Here is a 9,641-nt window from a genome sequence, read left to right on the forward strand (position 1 = left end):
TGATGTTGCTCTTCCTTTTCAGGTTGAGGTCGACGCTTCTGAAATCGGAGCTGGGGCGGTGTTGTCGCAGAGAAGTTCCGACTGCTCCGTGATGAGACCTTGTGCTTTTTTTTCCCGTAAATTTTCGCCCGCCGAGCGGAATTATGATATTGGGAATCGGGAGCTTTTGGCCATGAAGTGGGCTTTTGAGGAGTGGCGTCACTGGCTTGAGGGGGCCAGACATCAGGTGGTGGTATTGACTGACCACAAAAATTTAATTTACCTTGAGTCTGCCAGGCGCCTGAATCCTAGACAGGCGCGCTGGTCGTTGTTTTTCTCTCGGTTTAATTTTGTGGTGTCTTACCTACCGGGTTCTAAGAATGTTAAGGCGGATGCCCTTTCTAGGAGTTTTGAGCCTGACTCCCCTGGTAATTCTGAGCCCACAGGTATCCTTAAAGATGGAGTGATATTGTCGGCCGTTTCTCCAGACCTGCGGCGGGCCTTGCAGGAGTTTCAGGCGGATAGACCTGATCGTTGCCCACCTGGTAGACTGTTTGTTCCTGATGATTGGACCAGTAGAGTCATCTCTGAGGTTCATTCTTCTGCGTTGGCAGGTCATCCTGGAATCTTTGGTACCAGGGATTTGGTGGCAAGGTCCTTCTGGTGGCCTTCCCTGTCACGAGATGTGCGAGGCTTTGTGCAGTCTTGTGACGTTTGTGCTCGGGCCAAGCCTTGTTGTTCTCGGGCTAGTGGATTGTTGTTACCCTTGCCTATCCCGAAGAGGCCTTGGACGCACATCTCGATGGATTTTATTTCGGATCTGCCTGTTTCTCATAAGATGTCTGTCATCTGGGTGGTGTGTGACCGTTTCTCTAAGATGGTCCATCTGGTTCCCTTGCCTAAGTTACCTTCTTCTTCCGAGTTGGTTCCTCTGTTTTTTCAAAATGTTGTTCGTTTGCATGGTATTCCGGAGAATATCGTTTCTGACAGAGGGACCCAATTCGTGTCTAGATTTTGGCGGGCATTCTGTGCTAGGATGGGCATAGATTTGTCTTTTTCGTCTGCTTTCCATCCTCAGACTAATGGCCAGACCGAGCGGACTAAGCAGACCTTGGAGACATATTTGAGGTGTTTTGTGTCTGCGGATCAGGATGATTGGGTTGCTTTTTTGCCTTTGGCGGAGTTCGCCCTCAATAATCGGGCCAGCTCTGCCACCTTGGTGTCCCCGTTTTTCTGTAATTCGGGGTTTCATCCTCGATTTTCCTCCGGTCAAGTGGAATCTTCGGATTGTCCTGGAGTGGATGCTGTGGTGGAGAGGTTGCATCAGATTTGGGGGCAGGTGGTGGACAATTTGAAGTTGTCCCAGGAGAAGACTCAGCTTTTTGCCAACCGCCGTCGTCGTGTTGGTCCTCGGCTTTGTGTTGGGGACTTGGTGTGGTTGTCTTCTCGTTTTGTCCCTATGAGGGTTTCTTCTCCTAAGTTTAAGCCGCGGTTCATCGGCCCGTACAAGATATTGGAGATTCTTAACCCTGTGTCCTTCCGTTTGGACCTCCCTGCATCCTTTTCGATTCATAATGTTTTTCATCGGTCATTGTTGCGCAGGTATGAGGTACCGGCTGTGCCTTCCGTTGAGCCTCCTGCTCCGGTGTTGGTTGAGGGTGAGTTGGAGTACGTTGTGGAAAAGATCTTGGACTCTCGTGTTTCCAGACGGAAACTCCAGTATCTGGTCAAATGGAAGGGATACGGTCAGGAGGATAATTCTTGGGTCACTGCCTCTGATGTTCATGCCTCCGATCTTGTCCGTGCCTTTCATAGGGCTCATCCTGATCGCCCTGGTGGTTCTGGTGAGGGTTCGGTGCCCCCTCCTTGAGGGGGGGGTACTGTTGTGAAATTGGATTCTGGGCTCCCCCGGTGGCCACTTGTGGAATTGTACTTGTGTGCATCATCCCCTCTGTTCACCTGCTCCTATCAGGATGTGGGAGTCGCTATATAACCTTGCTCCTCTGTCAGTTTCATGCCGGTCAACAATGTAATCAGAAGCCTTTCTGTGCATGTTCCTGCTACTAGACAACTCCCAGCTAAGTTGGACTTTTGTCCTTGTGTGTTTTTGCATTTTGTTCCTGTTCACAGCTGCTGTTTCGTTACTGTGTCTGGAAAGCTCTTGTGAGCGGAAATTGCCACTCTGGTGTTATGAGTTAATGCTAGAGTCTTAAAGTAATTTCTGGATGGTGTTTTGATAGGGTTTTCTGCTGACCATGAAAGTGCCCTTTCTGTCTTCTTTCTATCTAGTAAGCGGACCTCGATTTTTGCTAAACCTATTTTCATACTACGTTTGTCATTTCATCTAAAATCACCGCCAATATATGTGGGGGCCTCTGTCTGCCTTTTGGGAAAATTTCTCTAGAGGTGAGCCAGGACTGTCTTTTCCTCTGCTAGGATTAGGTAGTTCTCCGGCTGGCGCTGGGCATCTAGGGATAAAAAAACGTAGGCATGCTACCCGGCCACTTCTAGTTGTGCGGCAGGTTTAGTTCATGGTCAGTATAGTTTCCATCTTCCAAGAGCTAGTTCTCATATATGCTGGGCTATGTTCTCTCGCCATTGAGAATCACGACAGTGTGCACAAAAATTGCGGAATGCATTATAAATGATGAGATGCATATGTATGCATTTTTTAAGCGTTTTTATTGCGTTTTATAGCGAAAAAACGTGAAAAAAAACTCGAAAAATCCTGAACGTGTGCACACAGCCTTAGGGCTGTCCCACACGTCCAGATAATTCCGGTACCGGAATAAATCGGTACCGGAGTTATCCGTGTCCGTGTGCCTGGGAACTCACGGAGGCCATACGTGCGGCACACGTGTGCCGCCCGTATGGCGAGTGGGTACCACACGGAGCGTGTGGTACCCACTCTGCATGGTGCTGAAGCTGCGATTCATATCTTCCCTGCAGCAGCGTTTGCTGCAGAGAAAATATGAAGAATAGTGTTTAAAATAAAGATCTATGTGTCCGCCGCCCCCCCACCCCCTGTGCGCCCCCCCGCTGGTCAGAAAATACTTACCCGCCTCCCTCGCTGCTTCCTGGTCTGGCCGCGGCTTCTCCTGCATGCAGTCACGTGGGGCCGATCATTTACAGTCATGAATATGTGGCTCCACCTCCCATAGGGGCGGAGCCGACTATTCATGATTGTAAATGATCGGCCCCACGTGACCGCATACAGTAGGAGGCGCGGCCAGACCAGGAAGGAGCGAGGGAGCGGGTAAGTATTTTCTGACCAGCGGGGGGGGGCGCACAGGGGGTGGGGGGGCGGCGGACACCTAAATCTTGAGTCAAAAAATGCTAGTATTTGAAAAAGTAAACAAACTTTATTAAGTCACACATATAAAAGATAAAAACCATTTGAATATGTAACGCACCCAATTCATTGAGCAACCAATATATGGCGTAATGTTATGAGGTAAATGACAGATACCAAAAAAGTGAGTGCCGGAAACAATGCCTGCACAAATGGGTTTGACATCTCATATAAAACATGCTGTGTAAGAAAAAGTACAACACTGAATGTCACAACATATATAAAGGGTAAAAGCTGCTAAATAGAGTGGTGCCGTATACAACTATAACAGGTGCTGATCCATGTGGATATCAGATGTTGCCGGCACCAAGGCTCCACTCTAACAACTAAAAGCTAGCGAAAACTAGCATAGGTCAACGCGACAGTTTCCAACATTGTGGATGTTGTACACAGCAATACATAAAGAAAATATAGTTACTCATATAAGTGCTAGGTCGAGGGTCCCGGACCCCACTCCCCAACGCACGTTTCGGTGCGAGATCACCTTCTTCAGGGGGCGCCCTTTTTCAAATACTAGCATTTTTTTACTCATTTTCTCCTGTTTAATCTATTCATGTTGAGTCGTGTTGCTCCTTTGTAACATGCAATTTAGCATATGTATGCACTCTTTTTGCATGGTAATATTTTCTGAATAACATGCTTTGGGGATTATTTTTTTATTTTTTTTTATTTACAGCGTTGATTTTTCAGCAAAAAATGACCCAGCAATATGACAATCCAGGTCAGTACGATTATACAGGTAACAAACATGCATAGTTTTTATTTTAAGTGGTGAAAAATAAAATCAGAAACTTGGAAAAATAAAATTTTGCTTGTGTCACCACATTCAGAGAGCCATAATGATTTCAATTTTTCGGGATATGGACTAGTGTGAGGGACAGTTTTATGCGCCCCCAATGTTTATATTGATATAATTTTGGGGTATATACGATGTTTCGATAGCCTGTTATTAAATTTTTTTCTGTTGTTGTGGCGGCTGAAAAACTGCAATTTTGGTGTTTTGATTTCTTTACTCATTGCACTGTTTACTGATCAGATTCATTTATTTTATATTTTAATAGATTGGATTGAATTTTTACAAATGCAGCAATGCCAAATATGTGCATTATTTTTATTTTTTAATTTTTAGCATGGGGAAAAGGGGGGGATTTGAACTGTTATTTTTTTTAACTTTTCACTCTGTTTGTTAGTCCCTTTAAAAGGACTTGAACCTGCAATGATCTGATCACTTGTGCTATATACATCAGTGCCACAAGAAAGTTCCAATATACATCATTTGTGGTGCATATATGTCACCAAAATATTAGTAATAAATCATCAGATAAATGCACCACCTCTGTATGGACAATAAGGATAACTGCCAACGCATAATACACTAAGAACAAAAGGGATGCAGTCATAGAATCCAATAAAAACACTTTTTATTAATGAACAGTAAAAATATACACAAAGAACCAGACGATATGTAATGAGGCTAGCAGATGACACAAGATGCCAATAGCAGCATGAAAAAAGTTGTCACCCGAGGTATGGTGACCCCAGCGGTAGCCCAGGTACAACACACCCCGGGGTGGTCCGGTGTCCCCTGCGTTGGTCCAGGTCCTCCACATCAGGTAATATGCATATTACATTGCCTCTTCATGTCTGTAGTCACACTATTGCCTAATGGTATGGGAGATATAGAGATAGAGATGATGTGGCTACCTCCTACTTGTTATGTACTGTTTTTCTGACATGGTGTATGCTTCTGTATACTTATGTGTTGTACCTGGGCTACTGATCTCAAGTTACTGCTTCACCTCAGACTTGGTGCAGGAATGACATACAGTCCTATGCCCTCCGTTTCTGTCGCACATCCTGGAGAACAACACGACCTCGGGCTCCCTGTACCCAGTTTCTGCACTCTGGCTCTGAGGGTGTCCTTCCGCTGTTCCCCTGCTGAGCCTCTTCCTCCTCTATGCTCCTTCCCTCTAAGCTCCTCCACTATTCAACTCCTTCAAGTTATCCCTCTTTCCAGGGGTTGCAGCTCCCTCGTGGCTGCTCGGCCCCTCCATCTGTTCCAGACGTCCTTCTTCTATCTCTCCCTCCTGGAGACTGACTAGCTCCTCCTCCAGACCAGGACATACAGTTAGGTCCATATATATTTGGACAGAGACAACATTTTTCTAATTTTGGTTATAGACATTACCACAATGAATTTTAAACAAAACAATTCAGATGCAGTTGAAGTTCAGACTTTCAGCTTTCATTTGAGGGTATCCACAATAAAATTGGATGAAGGGTTTAGGAGTTTCAGCTCCTTAACATGTGCGACCCTGTTTTTAAAGGGACCAAAAGTAATTGGACAATTGACTCCAAGGCTATTTCATGAACAGGTGTGGGCAATCCCTTCGTTATGTCATTCTCAATTAAGCAGATAAAAGGCCTGGAGTTGATTTGAGATGTGGTGCTTGCATTTGGAAGGTTTTGCTGTGAAGTAAACATGCGGTCAAAGGAGCTCTCCATGCAGGTGAAGCAAACCATCCTTAAGCTGCGAAAACAGAAAAAAACAAGCCGAGAAATTGCTACAATATTAGGAGTGGCAAGATCTACAGTTTGGTACATCCTGAGAAAGAAAGAAAGCACTGGTGAACTCATCAATGCAAAAAGACCTGGGCGTCCACGGAAGACAACAGTGGTGGACGATAGAAGAATAATCTCCATGGTGAAGAGAAAGCCCTTCACAACAGCCAACCAAGTGAACAACACTCTCCAGGAGGTAGGCGTATCAATATCCAAATCTACCATAAAGAGAAGACTGCATGAAAGTAAATACAGAGGGTTCACTGCACGGTGCAAGCCACTCATAAGCATCAAGAATAAAAAGGCTAGACTGGACTTTGCTATAAAACATCTAAAAAAGCCAGCACAGTTCTGGAAGAACATTCTTTGGACAGATGAAACCATGATCAACCTCTACCGGAATGATGGAAAGAGAAAAGTATGGCGAAGGCTTGGTACAGCTCATGATCCAAAGCATACCACATCATCTGTAAAACACGGCGGAGGCAGTGTGATGGCTTGGGCATGCATGGCTGCCAGTGGCACTGGGTCACTAGTGTTTATTGATGATGTGACACAGGACAGAAGCAGCCGAATGAATTCTGAGGTATTCAGAGCCGTACTGTGTGCTCAGATCCAGCCAAATGCAGCAAAACTGATTGGTCGTTGTTTCATACTACAGATAGACAATGACCCAAAACATGAAGCCAAAGCAACCCAGGAGTTTATTAAATCAAAGAAGTGGAATATTCTTGAATGGCCAAGTCAGTCACCTGATCTCAACCCAATTGAGCATGCATTTCACTTGTTAAAGACTAAACTTCAGACAGAAAGGCCCACAAACAGACAGCAACTGAAAACCACCGCAGTGAAGGCCTGGCAGAGCATCAAAAAGGAGGAAACACAGCGTCTGGTGATGTCCATGAGTTCAAGACTTCAGGCAGTCATTGCCAACAAAGGGTTTTCAACCAAGTACTAAAAATGAACATTTTATTTAAAATTATTGAATCTGTCCAATTACTTTTGGTCCTTTTAAAAACAGGGTGGCACATGTTAAGGAGCTGAAACTCTTAAACCCTTCATCCGATTTTAATGTGGATACCCTCAAATGAAAGCTGAAAGTCTGAACTTCAACTGCATCTGAATTGTTTTGTTTAAAATTCATTGTGGTATTGTCTATAACCAAAACTAGAAAAATGTTGTCTCTGTCCAAATATATATGGACCTAACTGTATATCCATATTTAAGGGAAGCTCCCCTGAATCCAGGTCCTGAGCTCTCCCTCCTGGCCTAGATTCAGATGTGTTGAATGTGAGTGCCTTAGGCTAGGTTCACATTGCGTTAGGGCAATCCGTTAAGCGCATAGCGCTAGCGGATTGCGCTAACGCAATGTTTCTTTAGGGTTCGCGTTCATCGTTCCCGCTAGCGCAGATCCCCGATCTGCGCTAGCGAGGACCGGACCTCGGACGCACTTCGGACGCTGCAAGCAGCGTCCGAGGTCCGTCACAAAAGAACGACACATCGCTAGCGCGTGCCGAAAATGGCATGCGCTAGCGATGCGCTACAGAGACAAATCACATTGCTGTCAATGGGTGCGCTAACGGACCCGTTGCACGGCGTTAATTGTGACAATTTCGCCGTGCAACGCAGTCCGTTAGCGTTAACCCATTAGCGCAATGTGATCCTAGCCTTACCTGATAGCTAGAATCTCCCTTGCCTCCAAGCGTGACATCACCCTACCCGAAAGGAAGGCAACATCAATGCAACAACCGGTTACCTGGGGTGTTGCATGTACAGTAGTGGAGAATTGTTTAGGTGTGTAACAAAATGTCATTGGGTGTACAGTAGGTGAGAATTGTCTATGTGCACAGCATGGATACATGCTTTAGCTGTACAGTATGCTAGCACTGTTTAGGTGTACGGTATGGTAGCACTGTTTAGATGTACAGTATTTCAGCACAGTTTAGCTGTACAGTATGGTAGTACTGTTTAGGTGTACAGTATTTTAGCACTGTTTAGGTGTACAGTATGGTAGCACTGTTCAGCTGTACAATATGGTTGAACTGTTTAGGTGTACAGTATTTTAGCACAGTTTAGGTGTACAGTATGGTAGCACTGTTCAGCTGTACAGTATGGTAGCACTGTTTAGCTGGACAGTATAGTAGCACAGTTTAGCTGTACAGTATAGTAGCACTGTTTAGCTGTACTGTATGGTAGCACTGTTTAGCTGTACTGTATGGTAGCACTGTTTAGGTGTACAGTATTTTAGCACAGTTTAGGTGTACAGTATGGTAGCACTGTTTAGCTGTACTGTATGGTAGCACTGTTTAGCTGTACTGTATGGTAGCACTGTTTAGGTGTACAGTATTTTAGCACAGTTTAGGTGTTCAGTATGGTAGCACTGTTTAGGTGTACAGTATTTTAGCACAGTTTAGGTGTTCAGTATGGTAGCACTGTTTAGCTGTACAGTATGGTAGTCCTGTTTAGCTGTACAGTATAGTAGCACTGTTTAGCTGTACAGTATGGTAGCACTGTTTAGCTGTACAGTATGGTAGCACTGTTTACCTGGACAGTATGGTAGCACTGTTTAGCTGTACAGTATAGTAGCACTGTTTAGCTGTACAGTATTTTAGCACAGTTTAGGTGTACAGTATGGTAGTACTGTTTAGGTGTACAGTATTTTAGCACAGTTTAGCTGTACTGTATGGTAGCACAGTTTATGTGTATAGTAGGGGAGATTTGTGGTGTACAGTTTTATTATTCATGCATTTTCAGGGGTAGAGCACTTACGTCACATGAATCTTGCATGTGAATGCACTTACATATCTTTGTTTCTGTAGCCCCGCTATTTGTAAAAATAATCCTTCATATCTAAGATTGTCAGTAATGTGAAGAACAAACCTATTTCTCATGTCTTAGATCATGCTGCCAAACCAAGCATTTACCCTGCTGCTGGCAAAAGTAATGTTCAGTGCTTAGGCGGTAAATGTACATTAAACATTTAAGAGATGAACTTTCGACTTCTATTTGAGAGCCTTGGCCTGACTCAGATTTGTGTTGATGAAAGTTCACAGGAGTTAATTTACCACTGAACCCATGTGTGGCCATAACATCAGGAAGACAAGTCCTGACACGAGAGTGACACCTATTGGCCAACAATGAGAAGGCAGCTATTTCTAAAATGCCAGAAGTCTGCTGTCATTTTCGGTAAACTTCTATTTATATTCAGTGCAAATTGGCTGTTCAGAGAGGAAGAGGAATAGGACTCTAGTGCCACCTATTGGAAGTAGCAATCCTAACAGTCAATAGAATACAGCGTTTTGATAAGCCTATAAGTCTGGGGTCTCTTTACACAATCTGGAAAAGGGGATAATAAAATTAGCTATTATATTGAACATTATGGGCCTCATTCATCAGTTTGCGCCAATCTGGTGTAAAACGCTCCATAATTTTTTTTATGTAAAACTGAAATGTTACAGAATTTTTGTGCAGCTCATAGTTAAGGAAACTGTTGCGCAGGCAACAATTTTCTCATGATTTATGCCATAACAGTAAATTTCTTGCAGTGAAGGTAAGTAAAAAAAAATGGGCCGAAAGTAAATTTGGCGCATTTACTCCAGTATAGATTTTTATCAAGGCTGGTATATAAAAAACGATTCTTGATGAATCAGCCTGTGTATTGGGAAGGTGCAATCTTTTTAGATTTTAAATTTAGAGACTTTTGTATATTCACTTAAAAATTGATTCATAAAATGGTTTTTCAAAGAAT

Source organism: Ranitomeya variabilis, chromosome 4 (genome assembly GCF_051348905.1).
Source record: "Ranitomeya variabilis isolate aRanVar5 chromosome 4, aRanVar5.hap1, whole genome shotgun sequence".
Classification (NCBI taxonomy): Eukaryota; Metazoa; Chordata; class Amphibia; order Anura; family Dendrobatidae; genus Ranitomeya; species Ranitomeya variabilis.